We start from the raw sequence: 23,116 nt of genomic DNA, 5'->3' as shown, positions 1-23,116 counted from the left end.
TGGCACAGATTAAAATAATATTTTTAAAACATGAGTTTATTATGCCAGTTTCAAAACAACTAGTAGTTTCACTTAACCTGCATTAACAGTAGCACTTGGAATATAGGTATTTAAACTCTTTGATGTCGCACATACGGCATTGAGTTGGGAGATCAACAGCTGAGCTGTACATTTTCAGTTTTGCGTGTAATTGTGTTATATCTAGGGAGACGGACGGACGTGAAAGTGATCGGGGGAGGAGGGGGGTGGGGAGCACGTGAGTGGTGCATGTATGTGCCTAAGCGAGGTGCTTGGGAGAGCGAGGCTGTCCAGGAGGGAGGGGGAAAAGGGAGGGGTTATGGCAAGCAGGGGGCCTGATTATGGCCACAGCTTGAAGTCTTTGAAGTCTCCGCATGCTGGCAAATGGTGATGAGGCAGAGAGTCTTTGATTCAGAGTTGTACTTCTGGATTGCTTTTCTTAGGGAGGAGCCAGACAAGCATGAGGGCCTTTGAAAGTCGGTAGTATAGACGGTATGTGAATGGCGACTTTGGGTGATGTTATCATACATGGTTCATGGCCCTGCATTGCAGAGCCGGCATAGCGGAAACGCTTTATTATTTACTGTCAACGAGAACTGAAGGCGAGGGTGCTAGGCAAAATGCAAATCTGGCGGGCGAGACAGTGCAGTGGCCCGAAGATGGGGGGTTGGGTAGTGTGGGGTAAACAAGAGCCACCCAGCAGCACGTGAGCGGGAGGCACCACTTGTAGGGGGTGGATGTGAAGAGGACTCGTCCCTGTGCACGCGAAAGTGAAAGCAGCGGCCGCATCAAAAGTGTGCAAATTTAAAATACAAACTGCAACGAAGTAGAGCATCAAAAAGAACCCGCTGTAGACTTACTGCAATTTGAGAGATGCTGTCGCGTGAAGGGACAAACTGAGTGTGTTACTGCAGTAGAAAGTGAAGAAAGGCAAACCAAGATGAAAAAAAAGTTAAAACAAGAATAAGACCAAAAGAGACAAGACGGAGGGAAGGCAGAGAAGGGGAGGGGGGAGGAGAAATGCGACACGGCGGGCAGGGGAGGGGGCGGAGCGGGGAGAGGGTGTGAAAGCAGCAGGGGCCTGGAGTGCGGCTGAGGGAACTGAAGAAATGCGACACGGCAGGCAGGGGAGGGGGCGGAGCGGGGGTGTGGGAGGAGTGCGCCTGAGGGAAAATACATGCAAGGCAGGCGGCTGGGGGCATGTGCACGCGCTTTTAAGCTCAATGCGCATGCGCATTGAGCTTGAATTTCACGGGCACTGCAAGGAATCGCCACGATTCCTTGCAAGTTGGTTAAAGACTGTTTAAGCCCCCATAGTCTCGCAAGCTCGATGCGCATGCGCATCGACAGGCGAGACCTAAAAACGAAGGGGAATCTGTGGAGAAAAAAAGAGGGTGAACAGAGGCACACAGAGAGGTCAAAAAACGAAGGGGAATCTGTGGAGAGAAAAGAGGGTGAACAGAGGCACACAGAGAGGTCAAAAAACGAAGGGGAATCTGTGGAGAAAAAAGAGGGTGAACAGAGGCACACAGAGAGGTCAAAAAACGAAGGGGAATCTGTGGAGAGAAAAGAGGGTGAACAGAGGCACACAGAGAGGTCAAAAAACGAAGGGGAATCTGTGGAGAGAAAGGAGGGTGAACAGAGGCACAGAGAGAGGTCAAAAACGAAGGGGAATCTTGGAGAGAGAAGAGAGTGCAAAAAACTGGCAGATGGCGCAGAGCACTGGTGGCGCTGCACGAGGCAGGGGGAGCGACCTACCCTTGGGTAGGTCGCTCCCGGCTCCCGGCTCCCGGCTCCCGGCTGTACCAGGTACAACTGAGAAAACAGCCACACGCAGTTAGCTCTCATAGAGCAAGCGGAGGAAAGAGCAAACAGGCTGCCTACTTGATAGGCCACTTGGAGTTGCCAGGGCCATTTGAAAGAATCAATCACAGCCTGTTCTTATAGATTTTGGAGCACCACATACATATTGGGGGTGTAGTATTGAGCTAGTTCGCTTCCTTGTTAAAGAATCAATGACGTTTGTCTAGGCTCGGCAGCCATCCATCAATATGGAAACTAACCCGGTTACCTCTGAAAGTATCTTCCATACAAGCTTTACGAAAGCATGTCTGGAGAAGATTCAAAACTAGATGGTGAATATTTATTTAAACTATGTCCACAGAAAACAGGATCTCTCTTGGGGCCATATGTATCAACATCTTCATTTGCGATTCTCAAATAGCGATTTTATGCGAATCGCTATTTGAGAATCACAAAATGCTATGTATGTAGGATTTGCAATACATTTTGCGAATCCTACATATTCCTTAATTGTGAATCTCAAATTGCGATTCGCAATTAAGGAATACCTCCCCATTCATTGTGAAGACATTCTCAATTTGCGATTAGCGAATCGCAAATTGAGAATGCAATTTCAAGGGTGCAGGGGTGTCAAAAGGACACCCATTTGCACCCCTGAAATAAGCTTGGGTGAACATGTGGCGCACATACATGCCGGAAGGGCATGTATGTGCTTCACATTGCACTTTGAAAAATGCAAAAAGTGCATTTTTCTAAGAAATCGCAAATTACCACCAACTTGCAGTTGGTGGTAATTTGCGATTCCTTAAGGCCAAATTGCACTTTTTTGGTGCTTCTTACATTGCATTTAAAGAATCGCAAAATTTGCGATTCCTTAAATGCAATTGCAAAATAAGGAATCGCAAATTTTGCGATTCCTTATTTTGCATGCAGATTTGCCTCACACATACCATTTGGCAAAATTGTAATCGCAAACGCCGAAATTCTGTGAATTTCGGCGTTTGCGAATGCAATTCTGCTTGATACATATGGCCCTTAATCAAGCACCAACAGGATAAAAAAATGAAACAAGCATGACTCTGCATTCACTTCTGAAGGCTTTTCTTCTGCTGTCATCCAAGGTAAAATTACAGGGCACGTGACTTGATTTCAATCAATCATGGCCTGGCACACTAAAGAACGCAGCCTAAAGGCAGAGCCACCCTATTTGTGATCATGAAAATAAAACTCTTTCAGGACCATTGTCCAACATCTGATTATGGAAATTCGATTCTAATCAGTGCTCCATTCAATTAGTTGAACCCCATTAAGGCAGTGCTGTACACAGTGTCCAGACGTCTGTCTGCAATAAAGAAATCACCCCAGCTCTCTAAGACTTACTATGGCTTCTGCTTGAAGCAAGAATAACATTTACAATTGATGCATTTAGATACATTATTCCGAAAGAGACCTGAATGCCTATTAACCATAAAAAGAAGTCTACAGAATCCCTGGAGTGCACGAAATTCAAACCCCAAAAAAACAGAAGCAATTTAAACCTTCTTCAGTATTGTAAAAAGAATTTGCTTGCAATCGAAATTAGATAAAGAGACTTGTTACTTTTCCAGATAGGTCGAACATGAAGATTTTTAGCCTTAACATATAAACAAAGCATACACAGAACACGTCATACTTGAATCTATGCATCACACTTATCAGACAACCTTTTTACCTAATCTACTTCTGTCTTCCCCTTGCTGTTCTTGTCTTTTACTAGTAATTCTTCCTACTTAGCCCCTCTTCCAAGCACCATCTTCTCACCTTGCCCTATTACCCTGTTCTCTCAGATTGCACTCGACAAGTTTTGCATCCAAATTAATTATTTTAACTGTCACCTTTTATGCATACTCCATTCTGCTCTCTACTTTATTTTGCAACTCATCGAGCATACTCTGTTGTTAAACAGTATTTTCATTCCGTCTGCAGCTTCTGGCATCTTGTTGGTTATCGTAAGGTGTATAAATTTGATAGCATGCAATGATGATCACGCTCTTATTCTATCCCCGAGGATCCCCATGGTGTAACTGCTCTTACAGCCTCATCCTCAACATGCAGCTACAGATTCACTGTTGGCTGTAGAAAAGTTTGAAAAGTTTTTTAAAATGCAATATATAATGGCGTAAAATGCCTGACTCACCTAATATTTGCATGCATTATTTGTCCCACAACATACAAGCGCCACAAGAAATAGGAAAGGTATAAGCCACCAACAAGTTAGCCCCACAGATCTCGAAAAAAAAGTAAGGCTCCACTAGTGTCCAAGGGATGTCCAATCATAAACGCAGAAGAATCAGTCCCATCAAATGTCTTTTGAAAGTCAATGGTGTGGAGAATGACTGCCAAAGAGCAGTTCTGGTGCACTCTTAACTGCAGGAGTCTTGGGAGGTTGCCTCAGCCCACTATGCAACCCTGTGTTCTCTGTGAGACACCTTCGAATTCCCCCTGGTGACCTACAAGATGATTCAGTTCATCCGGACATCATCCTGGCAAAGTGTTTTCCATCTCCAAAGAGGGTGGCATCCATCAGCCACTCATGGCCAATGGGACTGACATCCTGGTAATTACATACACAGGGAGACTCCATGCCAGACACCATCTGTTCCCTGGAGTTCTAACCACTAAAACCCTAGGACCATCTGTTGGATAACCACTCACCAACCTTGAGTTGTGGACAAATGTTCATAACTTTTAACTGGATGTGCCTTTGCCAGCGTGGGGTCACCATCAACTCCTCAACATATTGGTCGAGTTGTACGTGTGCTGCAGGACCTCTCCATCCGTGGCTTGTGGTGCAAGTCAGGGTTATCCCTCCAAATAAAGGCACTGGCGCTTTCTTTTGGTGTCAATATCCAGAGTGAAGGTGATTTACAAAGACAATATCACAGCAGTCTTCTACATGATTAAGTAAAGGAAACCAAGTCCCTGCATCTATGCAATATGGCAATGAACTCTGTGTAAATTGACCTACTGTGCTTACCAGTCTCTCACATGACAGAGATCAACACTACAACAATGGACCTCCTGAGCAGGCATCTCCCACAGACCAGGAGTGGTAGTCCAGTTCTTCACCCCATTTTCAAGTTGAGTGTTACCCAACCAGAGAAGTCTTTGCCACTCACTTGAGTAACATTTGCAACCGATTTGTCTTCTGTGTCAAAATGTTTTTATTGAAATTTTACCTCAGAGAGTGCAACAAAAGCGGTATAAATGCAACAAATTTCAGAAGTATCATCCGTCTAGATATACATAACACTCATAAGAGCTTCAATTTACCCCTTATTTATTTATAAAGTTTTATATAGCGCGGACTAGATCCCGAAGGATATCAGAGCGCTTTACAGTTGTAGGGAAGGTAACAATCAGAACTTGAGTCAAACATGGGTAGTAAAATAAACATAAGATCAATAGTTCACGCATTACAAATCAAATATAGTCCAGAGAGGAAAAAGGGGCTATATGAAGTGGCGTGGTGATATAAGGGTATTAAGTGAATAATCAAACATGAATAGTAGTCAACAATATAGTAAAATCTAAAAGTGAGTTATATGGGGCTTATACTAAGCATTGAATCAAGTGGTAAGCAGCCGATAAACATTTACAATCATGGGTACACGCGCGCTGGGGAAGAAAAATCATATACAAGGGTGAATCATACTATACAATGAATGACACCTTTCAGGCGGAAAATAAAGTACAAGAAAGGTATATATAATGTCCCTCCTATTAAGGTAAGAATATCTTCATGAAGAATTTCTTTGCTTCCCATTAGAAGGCGTATTAAGTGAATAATCAAGCATGAATAATAGTCAACAATATAGTAGAATCTAAACATGAGTTATATGGGGCTTATAAGCATTGAATCAAGTGGTAAGCCGCTAATAAACATTTAATCCTGGGTGCACGATCGCTGGGGAAGAAAAATCATATACAAGGGTGAATCATACAATACAATAAACGACATCTTTCGGGCGGAAAATAATGTACAAGAAAGGTATATATAATGTCCCTCCTATTAAGGTAAGAACTTCTTCATGAGGAATTTCTTTGCTTCCAATTTGAAGGCGGTCTTGGAAGAGATCATCCGAATTTCGGGTGGAAGCGAGTTCCAGATTTTTGGAGCAACTCCAGAGAAAGTTCGGTGGCAAGTTCTTTTTTTGCGGAAGGTCCGTGGTTCCAGGAGGAGGGAATTAGCACTCCTTGTCGATCTACCTCCTCCAGATAGTTTTAGTTTTTGTGCGAGGTAGGTAGGGGTTTTGAAGTGGAGGGCTTTGTGTGAAAGGCAGGCACTCTTCAGTTGAATTCTAGCTTCATATGGTAGCCAATTTAGAGAATTTAGAACCGGAGAGACTAAATATATGACACAGTTTCAACCGGACAGGTCGCAAAACCAGTATTGGAAGCTGAAAATCTTTCACCCTCACTTGAGAGTAACATGAAAAGGAAACTTACCTATACCTAAGAGAAAAAAAGAAAGGAAAAAGGAATAACTTGAACTAAGATGTTATGATGTAAATGAAAAGAGAAAAGAAATGAGTGTGAGGAATGGGGAATTGAAGTCTATAACCCGATGTGCAGCATAGCAGTGCTAGCTCTCTATGATGGTGATTAATTAGATTAGGAATAGATGGAGGGCCCTAAACCTCGGATTACAAGCTGTCAATGGGAGCCCCTCCGAAAGGTATCTGACCAGTGGAGACCATATATAATCATACCCTTTCCTGGTGTCCTCAACGATGTCAGTCATGCGCTCCAAAGCCCGCCACAATCGAGCATGCCACTGGGTTAGGGATGGGGCCTCCGGCCTCTTCCAAGCCGCGGCAACTGCCATTGTCGCACCCCCAAGCATAGCCATAGTACAGATTTGTCACTCTGTGTCTGTCTTCGAAGGAGTGGGTCCCGAACCCCCAGCAAAACATGTTCTAAACACAAAATTATTCTGTTAACACTCTTTTGTTCCTTTGACTTTGCCAAGGCTTGTTTCAAAACTTAAGCTATCAAGTCTATCGGCAAATAACTTGGCACTGAGAGTCCATAGTTCGGTGAATTGAAAGTTCCTCTTAAACGCTACCGAAAAACGTTTATTCTCTGTGCTTAAATTAAATTAATCTTACTGTCCTTAGTATTCGTAGTAGCTCCGCGGCGAACAGGAGTCTCGAACTGCTACTTCCCAAAGAGGAAAGAATGACGACGTCCGTCTACGCAGTTTTCACTGCAGGATTCCTCGAGTCTTTTTCCGTCGGACAGGAAACGATTGAAGAAAGTAAACAAACTGGAAACCAGGGCGCAATAAGGGACAGAAGTTTAAATTGGAATTAAACAGATTTAGTCTCACTTCTGTGAAGAGGGTAAAGGGGTTGGTTGAGGAAACGGTTTCTCACGATCGGCTCCTGAAACAGATGCGCTCGTCTTGACTTCAACGAGACGAAGCATTGAGCCGTTGGCAAGGGAACCCTTAAATAGTTTTTGTCGCGCGGACTAGCGCAAGCTCTCTCATTATGGGCTCACACTCTTAAACTGGGACAGCACAATAAACAGATTGCTTAGACTACAAATCAACAAGCATTGTCAAAAGCAAATATGAATCTCTGCAAATTATATTACCCCTAGATTAATGTTAATTCCAGAAGTAATTCAAATGCAATCAACAAATGATTAATAATTCATAGAGATCCACAGGACTAAAACTGAGTCTATGTACCACAGGATTACACAGGACGACCAGTAGCAAGAGAAACACCCCTAACAGGGGTAGCCCACGATAAGTTTTATTTGTTACAGGATCTCCTTCCAAAAAGGCTTGATGACAGGTCAATCCCACCAAATATGTCTGAAATCGCCTAAAAGCCCACAACCCTTCCAGCACCTATCAGAGGATCCTGGAAAAATCATATGGAGCTTCTGAGGGTACAGGTACCAGTCGTACATGATTTTATAGTGGGCTTCCCGGAGGTACATGGAACGATTGAATTTTGCTATATCCCTGCCCAAGTATTCCCACTGCTTATCTTCCAACGGGGCATCCCTCAAATTGTTCCCAAAAAGTTTGAAGCGCGGCGTTGACCTGGGGCTCAACGCTTGGATAAGAGCATACAAGGAAATACACCCCTTGGAAGAGGACCCCGATTGTGCGTACCTCTCTATAGGAAGCAATTCCCTGGTAGCAGCCTGCTACACCAGGGGAAGCTGTACCCAATGTTTTATCTGCAAGTAGTGGTATTCTTCTTTATCAGTTAATGCATACTGTGCCTTGCATTCCTGGAACGTGAGGAGTTTTCCCTTATCAAACAAGTGGGAAATCATAAGACAACCCCCCTCCCGCCATGCATCAAAGGGACCATCCAGTAAAGCAGGGGGGAATGCGGTGTTAAAGTGTATAGGCGTGTGAGGGGATGGAAAGTTCGATTTGTCTTCTAATGATCGGGGGAAACCCTTCATAAGGACTGGACAGGGAGTTTTATATGCCTTCCCGCTGACTTCTGAATTACCAGGATTCATACGGCAGCGCCATACCTAAGAGGCCGGGCTGCGGAGCAGTCCACTATTACACAGCCAATATGCCGACAACCCTGAGGTCCGGCGGCGTTCCAAAACCTGTTCCATAAGTAAGCTTGTCACAACAGATACAGTGCTGTAATGATGAACAACTGCGTGGCAGATAAACCAAAGGACCTGAACCTCGTGTAGTGTGGGCTGGAAGAATGATAGCTACAGTGCCTGCTTTTCCTCTTTTGTGTTAAACTGTGTCAACCCTATCTGTGTATACCCAACAGGAACTGTCCCACCCCACCCTGAACGGAAGTAAGAAACCCCCCCCCCCGTGAACTATCCCTGCTTGATCGTCTAGTTCCTAAGTTGCCTGCCTACCACTAATCCAGCTGCGTGACCTGCCCACCCCATGGTCCCAGCCTCTATTGTATGCCCGCCCGGATAGAGCAAGAATGTGTCACCTCAACCCAGCTCACCCTGACACGGGGTACTGCAAACCCGCCCATGTTGTCTAGCTTCGGGATCATTCTGTTGTGAGAGGGGTATAGTCAGTGATTTGTGCCGTATCTACTCCGTACTGCCCTGTTCAGAAGCCTGTGTGCTAGTGGCACCCTCCCCAGCACTCCTAAAAACCCGATATAAACTCCAGAAATTCTTCGGGCGACTCGTAGGGGGGGAGCAACTCACTATAGTGCTCCGTTTGCGTGCAGCAATACAACATGTCTCGTGCCCATCGTCTCTTCGTGGGCAGTGGGCCCCTCATCCAACATTGCGCTACCGTTCGGCGAGCTAGCAACATGCCCATGTCTGTCAATCGTCTCACTGCTACCGGTAGATTCCTGGAGTGTCCAATCAGCGCAAGGGCCGGGTCCATTGGCAATTCTGTTTCTAGAATTTCGCCCATTTCCGCAAAAACCTCCTTCCAGAATGTACGTATTCTAGGGCAACCCCACACCAAGTGTATGAAGTCTGCGTTAGGCGAATGGCATCTCTCACACTCCGAAGTGTGCCTAAGACCATATCGATGTAGTCTTTCCGGAGTGTAGTACACTCTTTGCAGAAAGTTAAAGTGAATCAGATGGTGTCTACCATTCAATGATAGCCTCTTGCTGCTCGTGCAGCAGTATTGCCACATAACATCATCTATTGTGATCGCCAAATCTCTCTGCCAAATTACCAGGATTTATAGTCGTGGCACCAACATGGCCTCACCATGCCTTGTTTTCAGACCAGCTCAGCCTGCTTCAAAAGGCTGACATCCACCTTACTCAGAGAAAAGGCCAACTGTCCATGTAAAGCTGTGTCTGCACCTCTACCTAAGCTCGTGTAACTAGAGTACATGGTTGCTTAGAAGCTAACATATGCATAACTAGGCATGTCTGGAATTCTTGGAGGGTGCAATGAATCCTCCACCACAACTCATTAAAAGAACACAAGACTTAAATTATACCACTGAGAACTAGAGAAGATTATCAACCAACAAGCCAACTCAGTGGATTATATTATGTGTTTATGCGACATCAGACTCAAACTGGTGTATAACTGTCAAGACTTAACCGCAACTGGGGATTTATTTTATTTATTTATTTTATTTTCACATTTATAGAGCGCTCTGTTAACCGGAGGTGTCCTGGCGCTGACTGCTGGTGCTGGAATGAGTAGATGGGCTTAGTGGGTAAAGAGCCAGGTTTTGAGCTCTCTCCTGAACACCATCAGGTCCTGGGATTGTCTAAGCCTGAGCGGAAGTTTATTCCAGGCCTCGGCAGCCCCAAGGGAGAAACTTCTGCCTCCCCAGCGAGCTCTTTTAGTTCTGGGGACCGTGACCAGGGCCTGTTCCCCTGATCTCAGTGTTCTTGCCGGTATATGCCATCGAAAGAGCAGTTTCATATATCTGGGGCCCATTTCATGTAGGGCTTTAAAAACCATGCATAGTGCCTTAAAAACAATTCGCTTGCGGACAGGTAGCCAGTGTAGAGTCACCAAGTCCTGACTGATAGATGCGAATTTGGGGGTGTCAGTAATCAGGCGGGCAGCTGCGTTCTGTAGTAGTTGTAGTTTATTAAGGACGCTCTGCTGGGCGTTTAGCATCAGGCTGTTACAATAGTCTAAGCGGGAGAGAGCTAGACCTGTAACAATGGTTTTCCTATGTTCCCTCTCCACATAGGGAAGAATTTTTCTGATGGTTTTAAGAACATAATGCAAGGAGGAGGAGAGTGCATTAACCTGGGGTTTAAAGGACAAGGAATTGTCCACTAGAATGCCCAGGTTTTTTACTTTGTCCACCGGGGAAGGGAGAGGACCCATTTCATCTGGCCACCAGCTCGGGGACCAGAAGTTATCCGTAGCTCCGAAGAGCAGTACTTCTGTTTTCGTGGAATTAAGTTTTAGGCAGTTTTGTGCCATCCAGCAGTCCACCTCACGCATGCAGTTTTTAAATCTGTCTGCTGTATCTTCAACATTTCCTGGTAAGAGTGACACCACTATCTGAGTGTCGTCTGCATATGCTGTGAGATGAAAGCCAAATGAACGTATCACCAGGGCTAGGGATGCAAAATAGACATTAAAAAGGGTAGGGCTGAGCGAAGACCCCTGGGGGACTCCACAAGGCAGCACAAACGGGTGGGATTCGTAGTCTCCTAGGGCCACTACCTGGGTTCTGTCGGCCAGGAAGGCCTGTAAGATGTTGAGTGCCTTTCCCTGGATTCCACAGGCCCTCAGCCGGTCCACCAACAGTTTGTGGTGGACCGTATCAAAGGCCGCGGAGAGATCCAGCAGGATCAGGGCCGCTCTGCCTCCTGCGTCCATCACCTGCCTGATGTCCTCCACTGATTTAATCAGGGCGGATTCCGTGCTGTGCTCTGCCCGAAACCCGTGTTGTGAAGGGTCAAGGTAATCCCCTGTGTTTAAAAAGGCGCTAAGTTGTGAGTTAAGGCTGCCTTCGATAATTTTTGCGGGGAGAGGAAGTCGTGCTATCGGCCGATAATTATTCAAGTTGGTGATGTCTTGGTTAGGTTTTTTTAGTAATGGCAGGATGGATGCTCGCTTCCCTACGGAGGGATATTCTCCTTTCTCCAGCATCTGATTGAAAAGTGGAGTAAGTCCACTTGCAATGGCATCTGGGGCTAGTTTGGCTATGCCAGAGGGACAGGGGTCATGAGGCGAGCCTGATTTTATTTTTAAAAGGCGCGTAACCACTTCCTTTTCAGTGATGGGCTGGAATTGTTGAAGTCTGGCTGAAGGGCCTAGGGTCTCCAGGCCCTCCCTCGAGGGGGGTGTCATGACTCGACTGTCTAGTGAAAAGAAGATGTTTTCTACCTTTTCTCGAAAGAAGCTAGCCAGGTTTTCACAGAGCGGAAGACTGGGGGGAATTTCTGTGGCTTTAGGATTGGCTAGAAGTGAAACCGTTTGAAATAATTTTTTGGAGGTGTTGCTGGCTTCCCTTATCTGTTTAGTTAGGAAAGCCTTTTTTGCTTGCAAAATTCTTTCACTGTAGCTTCTTTGTTCCAAATTAAGAGTTTGTTTGTCTGCCTCGCTGTAGTTTGTTCGCCAGATTCTCTCCAATTTTTTACACCGTGTTTTGTGTTCCCTGATTTGGTCTGTAAACCAGGGAGCTGCTGGAGAAGCCCGGGTGGAATGGGTAATTTTAGGGGGGGCCAAAAGCGAGCAGGCATGGTCCAGCCAGGCTGTATAGCACATGGCCGCTTCCTCTACATTGTCAGGGAGCGGGGTCAGGGAGTTTGCTAGCGTATTTTCCAGCTTGTCCCCTTTGATGTTCTTCCATTTTCTGACCTGTCTCGGGGCGTTTTTTGTATTAAGAGGTTTCATAGGGGTGATGAGGGATATGGTGAAGTGAATTGCGGAGTGATCCGACCATGATACTGGGAGAACCGATATAACTTTTAGGTTGGGATGATTTGTAAAAATCCCGTCTAGGGTATGTCCTGCTTTGTGTGTAGGGTCCAATACCCGTTGCGTCATATCAATCCCCCCCAGAAGGTCGATTAGCTCCCGGGAGTTTACGTCAGCGTCACATTCCAAGTGAAAGTTAAAATCGCCCAAAAGGGTGAACATTTGTGCAGATGCTGCGGCTTCGAGTGCCCTATTTAATCCTGTGAAAAATTGGGCTTTCCCACCTGGGGGTCTGTAGATCAGACTGCCACTAAAGGACTGATGATCTGAGAGCGTGAGGTTGAAAAGCAGCGATTCATTAAGGCCAGCGGGACCGGGTTGAAAAGAGCCTCTGATGCTGTTCTGATAGATGATCGCTAAACCACCCCCTCTTCTTTTGTCCCTATTTTGGGTGTGGCACGCATAGTCCTGGGGGGTTGCTTTGACTATGTCTGGCCCTGATGCTGCATCCGTCCATGACTCCGTGATAAATGCGATCTTAATGTCCTCCTCTTGGATAGCTTCTGCTATCTCCAAACTATGTTTGACTAGGGATCTTGTGTTAAGCAGCAGGCATTTGACCGGGGAGTTTTTTCCCTTAGGCGGGATGTGTTTATGGTACTTTTGAGATGCAATTGGTTGCCAGAGAGATTTGGGCAGGGTTTGCCGACAGTTGGCGCAAAACGAGAGATGAAATTGGGCTTTATGTCCTGGTTTCCTTACTTCGCAGCCCTCTGTGGCGGGCTTTTTGTTTAGCGCCCACAGCGTTTCTCTATCGTATCGACGTTTGGGGGTAGGATGGAAGGTGTGCGAGGCAGGGGGGCTGGCCCTAGGCGCGGGTCCGGCGCAGACGGGCTCGCCTCTGGCGAGCCTTCGGCGCGCCGCCGGCACGCCCGCTGCGCTCGTCCGCTGCGCTTCCTAGTGAGGGGGCCATTAAGGAGGAAAGGGCGGGAGGGGCGGAGCACTAGACTGCTCGTCCGTCTCCCGACCCAAGATGGCGTTACCTCTGGAGGAGAGCTGCCTCCAGTGCTCGGTTTTGCCACGAGTGCACAGAACAGCACCACAGATGTTAAAAAGTGACACAGGGTAAAAACCGGCAGGTAATGCAATCAATTATAAAATTAAATTCAGGTAAAAACAAAGCAGCAGTCGCAGAGTTTTAAAATGTACGGTCCCGGCTTTCCGCCTCAGGACGTTAACATACTCACACTCGCACTAGCAGTCAGCGGCAAGTGTGGAAATGCGCGAGTTTTAAGGAGGAAAGGGCGGGAGGGGCGCCAAAACAGCCCACCTTTTTTCAAAGTAACTGATAAAGACCCATCTGACCGATAATGCTCTCTCATTCTCTTTCTCCCAGATTTTCCTCTTCCCCATGCCTCAGTAACTGAGGAAACATCACACTATCTGGATGTCAAGTCCACTTTCTACTTCTAATTTGACAGAACCATAGATCTGCATACTAATTGCCAACTATTCTTCTCTTTTGGAGACAATGATGCCAGCCAAGCAGCTGCTAATGCTACTCTTGTCAGATGAAAAACATTGCATATTATCCTTTGCTATACTCTGTGGGGGCCCATTCGCCATCCAGTGCCTGGGCATAGGGCGAATGTGGCATTGATGGAATTCTCCACACATGTATGTGTAATGCTGACACTTTTCTCTCAAGGCTCAGGAAGAGGTGCTAAATTTAGCCATTGGGTTCTGCACAGCCAGTATGCCTAAGCTGACATATGTTAGCAGCTCGCGTTCTCATATGAAACACTTTGAAATCCACAAACTTAAATATGGCAAAGAGCCAGGATGTAACTCTAGGATAAACGTTATATAAACTCTTTACCAGACATTGACCGAAAACTGACAAGCTTTCCCTGCCTTTTCACAAAAGCAAACTGGTAAGTTTATGCATAGACAGAGTGAAGGGGGAGTGCCACTATGACACCCGCATGCACTGTACAGACATGCAAAACCGTCATATATCAGATATAGGTAGAGTACTTTTCAGTCCCGCCACCGGGTGGCAGGAACACGCAAAGTTGATATAGGGAAAGAGCATGCAAACCAAGTAGCAAATCATCAAGAAAGTAAACGCATCTTATTTAACTGTAACAACAGTTTGGTGGACTGTCACTCATCTGTATCAGTGTTCTCGTCACTACAAGTCAGAATTCATCAGAGGAAGCAGGTGTTCACCAGCATTCAACCCTGTACGATATGTAGAAAACAAGGCATGATACAATAACTATCTCTGAAGTTTTCAACATAGTGCAAAACTTCACACCACCACTGAAGCCCAAATTAGAAGGGTGACCATTGCTGAAGAGAAACTTTGGAATACTCATCCTATATTTTGTGCCTCCAATATGATAGAATTCAGTGAGCCGGTTTTGCTTTGAGGTTGCGGGGGAACATGGCGGCCTCAACGCCGGTTGCGAGCTCAAGCTGGGGATTTGATACAGTGCCTTACCTCGGGAGACTAGATGTTTTCTGTAGCTCATGGGCTACAATGGCACGGTGATCCACAGGAAATGTAATTTTATTTTTTGGAGCAGCAGCGGCATGCATTGCTTGCGGGTGGTGGGGCAGGCGGGGGTGTTCGATAGGGGGTGCACGGGTTACAATAAAATAAAACACTTAGCTTCCCGCCGGTCCGGCATTTCTGCTTCTGCTATTGTCAACTAGAGGAACAGGAAGCACCCGGCACACAGGCTCTCCTGACCTGTGATTGGCCTGATTGCCGTGACACGGGGCTCAGCCAGGGGATGAAGGGGTGGGCATGTTCTCACCACGCAGGCTGTAATGCAGCCTGAATGGAGAACAAGGACAGTGCGCATGACTGTTTTGGGCGGCCTGAGAGGGCCGACCAAACAGTCATTGCGCACTTAAGGAGGGTTCTGCCACTCCTCCCCTGATCTGTAGCCCTGATTCGCCCCCTCACACATGCTGCCCCAGCAGGACAAAATAAAATGATAATAACATTACGTCATTATCATTTTATGTTTTCTTTCTTTTCCTGCTAGAAGCAGTGAGGCAATGCTCCTCCACCTTAGCCGAGGAGCCACCACTGGGTAGGAGAGGGTGATACATGCCCACAGGAATTTCCCTTTTCTTTTCCTGATTGAGTTGTGTGGCAGAGGAGCAACGTTGACAACGGAGTGTACTGTCAACCCAGTGCTATCGTAGGAAGAGGCAATGCAAGGTTTCATGGTTGGCTTGCTCATCAGGCTGGTGTTGCTAGCGCTACTAGACAGAAGGAGGGAGTGGTGAATCCCTCGTCCCACGCTGGAACCATTCGCTACATGACGGGGTGATGTGACCCTGGACGCTGGGGAGGCTAGTTGGGCAGGATGGGTCATCGCATTTCAGATAGGCAAGACCCCCACAGTGGGTGTATGCCATATCTGGAACTGTAGGAAAGGGCAGTGGTGCGAGGGAGTACCTGACAAGATCCCGGGTTACTGGTGGGCCATCACTAGCTCAAAGGCATGGTGGAGGAAAGAGACTGACGTTAAGGTTGCCCACCTACCAGACTGGACCTGACAAAACGGCAACTGGGGCAGGAATCGCAAGATCCTCTTCAAAGGGTGTTGTTCGTGAGGAAGGGCGTAGTGGAAGAGGAAGAGCCGGAGACCGCATGTTGGAAAGCAGTATAGAAAAAAGGCTATCTCTGGATTTTGCCTCTATGAACCCCAAGAATACCCAATCTGTCAGCTCATTTATTATGATAATGGCAAGAAATAAAGGAGATCAAAAGAGGCTGGGGGAGAACAGATGAAGGAGCCAATTCAAGATTTCTCAAACAAAAGTGCCCCCTACCACACATGTGTCGATGCTCCTAGAACCATACTTGGGCAAGAAACCATGTGAACACCAACAGAGCCACATGGTCATGTGCATTTAATTCTCCCCTCTCAGAGTTTTGTGACGGGATGGGGCTTGGCATCCCAACAGCAAACTCGTATCAGCCACTAAGTAGGGAAGAGAGGAAGAGCTGGACCTGTATGGTAAGCCTCTAACCATACAGGACCATAAGGTTCTGGCTCAGGCCCAGACTGAAGTAGAGACTTTCACAACACCTCCAGCGACCCAAGCAGAAAGCCCTGGTACTCCACAAATCTTGCTGGGTTTGCATCAAGACATGCAGAAAGGCTTTGCCACGTCGGAAATTAATCAGAGAGACATCCGGGAAGGATGTAATGCCCTTGAGGTGAATTTGGACGACGTCTGCGAGAGGACCAAAGTCCTTGAGGTCAATATCGAATGGCTGGACCATGAGGTCAAGAGAAACTCGGTTGATTTAAAGATTCTTAAATCACAGAGCCGAACCTTAGAGGAGGACTTAGAACGATTAGAAAATCACTCCAGGAGGAACAATCTGAGGATCTTTAATGTTCCTCAGATGCTAGAGGGCAGTAATCTAAAGGGTTTTGAGATTTACTCCTCAGGTAATCCAGAGGTGGATCTGGAAAAAGAGATACGTAGGATCCACAAGTACCCGCTTCAAACAGTCAGTGGGGTGAAGTAAGCCTAGAAAAGATGTTGATCAACTTCTTATTGTATAATATAAAGGAGCAGATCTTGGGCGGAGCATTAAAACAAACAAAGTTGGAAACGGACGGGGTTACACAGCCTATTAGATCAGACATATGTAGAGCCACAGAGCAGCAGTGGGAGTTAGGCGAGAAGATCCTCCTCCATCTCAGGGTCGGCGGGGTACGTCCGTGCGAGCAGACCCGCCATTTTGGGAGGAGAGTGGGTTGACGCTCTAGCTGCTCGGGACACTCGCGCAGGGCGCCATAAATTTCCTGATGGTGCGAGCGCGCAGCTGGCCCGTCTGCGCCCGTCCGCGCCAAGGAAGCACTCAGCGCCAGCCATGCTGCCTGTTTGGGCCTCGGGGGGGGGGGGGACCTTAGTCGGGAATAAGGCCTCATTAGATATTCCAGTGAGTCACTTTTCCATCTAGGTGAGTCCCAAGCTGATAAAGGGACTATTAGGCTCCTTGAATCGGCAGCCACCCTTGGAGATTTTCTTAACAAAAGGTTGCTAGCATGTGCGCTCCTCAATGGGAGGTCCCTGCCTAAGCACAGTGCAGAAATCCAGCTGTTGCTGCTTTCACATGAGCTCGACATGCTGTTTATGCCAGAAACCTGGACCAGCCCTGATTGTGAGGTCGATCTTGGTTGGGCTTGTCCGCCAGGTTACAAAATCCACCACCAACCCAGATCAAATGGGAGGGGGGGGTGGAGTTGGAGTAATCTTTAAAGATACCTGGAAGATAGGGACCATTGACATGGATGTGGTCACTGGTGTGGAACTATTGGGACGGACTATAAAAAATGATTCTGATCTTGTTTTCACAGGGATCATTTGATATAGGCCTCCCGGGGCCTTTAGTACTCAGCAGCAACACTCATTGCTAAATACCCTCACTAATATGGCAGCCACTCACCACAAATTAGTAATTTTGGGGGATTTTAATCTGTGGCTAAACGGTTCTCTCGACCCTGGGCTCCAGAATTTACTTCACTCATGTGAAGGTCTGGGCCTCCACCAGCAGGTCTCTAGGGCCACTCATAAGGCTGGGCATCTCCTTGACCTTATTTTCTCCAAACCCCGCCTTCTGCATATTGGCGAAATTTTGCCGATGGATTGGACGGATCATTTCTTGATAAAATTCTTTGCTGAGCTTAATACTCAGGTCTCACGCACCTTGACTGAATATACCAGCAGAGACTGGAAGGCTCCGACACGCTTGAGGTGCTCCGGCACTGTGTTCAAGGTCGGGGATTGCTTCTCTTCTGATATGCAAGTTACGGAAAATTACGCCTCACTATGCCAACAAATCACCTCTACGCTGGACTCCTGTGCCCCTCTGAAAAACCACAGGTGTAAAGGCAGAAATTCTGCCCCTTGGTATAACACCACATTAACAGATCTTAAGTTAATGTGTAAACAGGCTGAGAGGAGATGGCGGCGAGGCTATGAGACTGACAGGTTGCTGTGGAAAATAAAAATCATGGAGTATAAGAACGAGATTAGAAGGGCTAAAGCAGACTATTTCTCCTCCGTAATTTGCAATGCTTCCAATAGCTCTAGAAGCATTTTTAACATTTTGAATAGTCTTACCAGTCCTGACTGCTCCAAGAATGTAATAGCCCCCTCACTAGAACTTTGTGAGAACCTGGCCAGGTGTTTTTGGGAAAAGATCCAGCTGATTATTGAGGATCTTGAGGGTGGCCAGCAAGCAGCAGGGAACATAGTTCTGGCGGCTGAGTGCACTGTAGCGCAAGAGGTAGGCGACTCAGAGGAGGTGGACATCAGCCCTAGTTGTCAAGTTCAGCAGTTTGGCACAGGGTATCTTCACTGGATCACCCCTGGACCCGGTACCACAATAGATCTGGAAGGAGTACAAGGAAGAACTGTTCCCTTCTCTGCGTCTGATTTGTAACCAGTCACTAATCAGTGGTGTAGTTCCCCCACAGTGGAAGCAAGCTGTTTCTCCTTTATTGAAGAAGCCTTTCTTGATCCTGAATGTTCAAAAAATTATAGGCCTATTTCCTTGCTGCCGTTCCCTGCTAAAATCGTAGAACAGGCTGGGAGTATCACTCTGTCTTCATACCTAGAACACAATTTGCTGGAGGAGGTCCAGTTTGGATTTCGGCCAGCTCACGGGACCGAGACGGCTTTGTTGACCGTCATGGATGAGCTTCAGAGGCGGGCAGACAGGGGTCAGGCAGCTGCATTGATTTTGCTCGACATGTCTGCCGCCTTTGATACGTTCAACCATGAGATCCTGCTGAGAAGATTGAGCGAGATCGGGGTGAAAGGCTCTGCCTTGCGTTTCTATCCTTTTTGCAGCATAGACAGCAGGCGGTGTGCCTTCCCCCCTTCCAATCTGCCTTCTCCAACGTGTTGCATGGTGTTCCTCAGGGATCGCCAATCAGCCCTATTTTATTTAATGTGTATTTAATACCTCTGATTGCTGTCATCAAGGCATACAATATTGACATCATAAATTATGCCGATGACCAGCAGATGATCCTCTCCTTTGAGAGTGAGAATTCGATAACAGTGGAGGCGTTTCACAACTGTCTGCAGGACACGGCCAGCTTGCTGCAGGATAATTCTTTACAATTTAATGTATGAAAGACGGAGGTGATCTTTTGCACTGCAAATAGGATCTCTCCTCTTCTTCCCTGCAATTTTTGGCCTCCGGGAACTTCGTCCGCAGTTCAGCCGGCAACAACTGTCTGTAATCTGGGCATTATATTTGAAGATAAGCTTACTCTGGAAGCTCAGGTCACTAAAACAACGGCCTCTTGTTTTGCGATCATCAGATCCCTGTGAAAAGTTTTCCCGTTACTACCTTCTCAGGTACATGCCCAAGTAGCAAGTACGATTCTTGAAATGAAATGAGGGTTTTTATAAAGCGCGTGTATGCCAATGGCGTCTTAGTGCTGGACTATCCAAAACACAAGGTACAAGGAAGAGGGAATGAAACAGAAAAGTGCAGCTAAATATTAAAACAGCCAGGTTTTAAGATCCCGCCTAAATTGGGATAAGCTTTTTTGAGTTCTAAGATGTAGGGGCATAGAATTCCATAACTTAGGGGCTAGATATTGGAAACTTCTGCCACCCCATTTCAACGTTCTTATCCTAGGGACTCTTAACAAGGATGCAGAGGCGGAACGAAGATTTCTTGATGGAACATAGCACTCAACATATTGTCTAATTTGTCTTGGTCCATTACTGTATAGGGCCTTGTGTAGAATACACATCGACTTACATTTAATTCTAGCAGTAATCGGGAGCCAGTGAAGTTGCTCTCGAATCGCCAGGCTGATGGGACTAAATTTAGGTAGGTTCAACAGTAGGCGCGCAGCTGCATTCTGTAAAATCTGCCGTTTGTGTAGGACACTTTTTTTGGCACCAAGTCATAATGAGTTGCAATAGTCGATTTTCGACAGGATCAGTGCAGTGACTACCCTTTTCCTGAGAGACATCGGAATAAAGGGAAGAATTTTCCTAAGAATCTTGATCATATAGAAGCAGGAAGACGTAATACTATTTACCTGGTCGGACAGGGAAAGCTGGTCATCTACTATAATCCCCAGGTTCTTTACCTTTCCTTAATAGGCTTGACTACTGTAACGCTCTCTTGCTTGAATCTCCTAACTTCCTGTTGGACAAACTGCAAAGGATCCAGTCAGCAGCAGCCAAACTAATCTTAGGGTGGCCGAGAAGTTCTTCTGCCTCTGCAGCTCCGGCAGATCTTCATTGGCTTCCCCTGAGACAGAGTGCAATTTAAATCTCTCTGCCTTGTTTTTAAAGCCCTTCATGGGATAGTACCTGTGCGTATGCGAAAAAAAAATAGATTGGTACGTCCACACAAGAATGCTGCGCTCCTCGTCAGCGAGATTGGTGAAGGTTCCTAAATTTAGAACGGTTAGGTCAGGGGGCAGATCCTTTGGGGTGGCAGCGACTAAATTGGGGAATAGACTACCTTGGGAAATTAGGTAAATCAGGGAGCTCCTTTCCGTCAGAAAAAGTGTAAAAACCTGGCTGTTCCCCAAGACCTAGTGGCCGGACCCTACTACTGACTCACTCTTCCCTTGAGCTACTTTAGCACCAGGATGCCTGCAAGGTGATAGTGCGCTTTATAAATTGAATAAATAAATAATAAGACGGGGAAATGCAGAAACGGGGAGTGAAGGTCCAGCTTAGGATTCCGGCCACGCTCAAAGTTATGTGGGACAATCAAATGCATAATGTCAGGTGCATTGAGCAGGCGGAAGACCTCATCTGGAAGATGCAGACTCTTCCAGAGGCTAAACTCTGTGTTTTCCTTGTCATGATCTTTGTTGCTCTCCCATGCGCTCTACTTTTCCTTGTGTGTTTTCTTTTGGGTCGACCAAATTTACCTGTATTGGATTTTGTTTTTCCATTTCTCACAGCTTTCTTTTTAGCTTTTTTTATGGGTAGAGGTGGTTTGGGCACAGTTGTTGCTGAAACATTTGTTTTTTTTCATCTGAAGGTGGAGCTCGAAATGGCATAGCGGCATGCTGTTACTTACACAGGGAGAGTTACTGAGGAAGATTCACAGGGAGGGGGTTTTAGAGAGTTAAAACCGGGGGGGGGGGGGACAAAAAAAAGGTGAATGGTGAAAAATGTCCTTGTGGATGTCACGCAGCAGTCGAGTCAGAGTTGACATAGATCAAATGAGCACAGGTAGGTGGGTGGTGATTTTGTCATGAATGTTAACGGCCTTCGAGGCAGAAGAAAATAGAGCTTGTCTGTCCGTACTTGAAGAATTGCCGGCTCACATTATAGCACTGCACGAAACGCATCTTTTGGGAATGAGCTGTTTAGTGGTCCTACTTTAAACAACAAGAGAGAGGGAAGAAAGGCACTCTTATACCCCCTGTAATCTCATACTCAACAACAAAAGTGACTCAGAAAGAACCATAAAATGGTTGTTCTAAAAAGTTAAAGAGAAAAAAAGGCACCAAGAAGGTTTTTAAAAGAACCCTCACTCACCGACCTGGTCGGTGACATGCTTAATCAAAGGGTTCCACCAGAGAAGCCGAATGCTTCCCTGGTGTGCTTCCACGCCTGACTTACAGCGGAGCAGGATGTTAGATACATGTGTGCATAGATAGTGAAATGTCAAAGTGATGATTAAAAAGTGTTTGGGACTAGCCCGTCCAATAATTTATTAAAGGCTGCCCAAATACTAATAAAAAACGTGAAATGGATGTAAATCAGTCCTATAAAGGGGCTGGTGGCATTCAGAATTTTAAGAAATGGTCAACATGTTTCTGCTTAAACGCATTATTAGCAAATTATTCGTCAGGACCCAGAAAAAATTCCACGGTGGTGTGCACACGCTAAGCCGCACCCTAACCTGTGGAATATTATAACAGAAGGTACAACTCACGGTTATACCCAGTGGTCTTGCGTAGTTTCAAAGACCTTTATGTTAATTCCAACCTGTAAAAGAAAGACATTCTATTAATGTGTCCTAACTTCAATCCAGTTAAGTGCAGCTACAAGCTTAAATGAATATTACAAAGGTGACAACTCTCTGTTTATAGGTCCACCATGGGTTTATCAGGTCGTGTGTTCCGTTCAGGCCCTTTCCACCAAAGATGTTGCGCTGCTGGCATCAATGCCGTAGACTTCAAAAACAGGGAGGCTCTATATACATCACCAGAAGCACAAATATTGGTAAATGGAGGCCTTACTAAGAAAGCTAACATCTTGCAAGGGACACATCAGGGTGGCCCATTATCCGCACTCTTTTTTGATAAAGTGCCACTGGCGCAGGCATTAAGGGAGGCTAAAGGAACGGAGCCTTTTGAATCACAAGATTATAAGATTAAGCTGGACCTCTATGCGTACAATATTATTTTGTATACAAAAAACCCACAGAAGACTGAGGCTATAACAGACTCCCAGTTCTACGGATGTTAGATATGGTACCAGAGTGTAACTTGAAGCGGTTAAGGACGGAGATTGAGGTGTTATTATCGAGGTGGGGGCGTCGTCCTCTAACACTTTATGGTAGGGCGAACTTAGTGAATTTGATTCTTCTCCCTAAATTGATCTTCTAGTTCGATAATATCCCTCTGTCGTCTCCTAGGGGTAGCTTCGATACAATACAGGGGCAGATAGAGAGTTTCATCTGCCTCTAAATGACCAAGACTGAGTGTCTATCTGTATTATCTTTTTTTTCAATTCAGGAATTGCAGAATGTTACTGGGGTTCCCTGACGATTCTAGTAGAGGTAGGACATATGCATGTTTGCTGAGTATGATTGGACAGGAAGACTTTATGTATAAGTTTGGGGACCAGAAGTATTTCAAGAAGGCTCGGTTGCAAG

This window comes from Lissotriton helveticus, chromosome 11, assembly GCF_964261635.1.
Source record: "Lissotriton helveticus chromosome 11, aLisHel1.1, whole genome shotgun sequence".
NCBI lineage: Eukaryota > Metazoa > Chordata > Amphibia > Caudata > Salamandridae > Lissotriton > Lissotriton helveticus.
Note: the sequence above shows the minus strand (reverse complement) of the source record.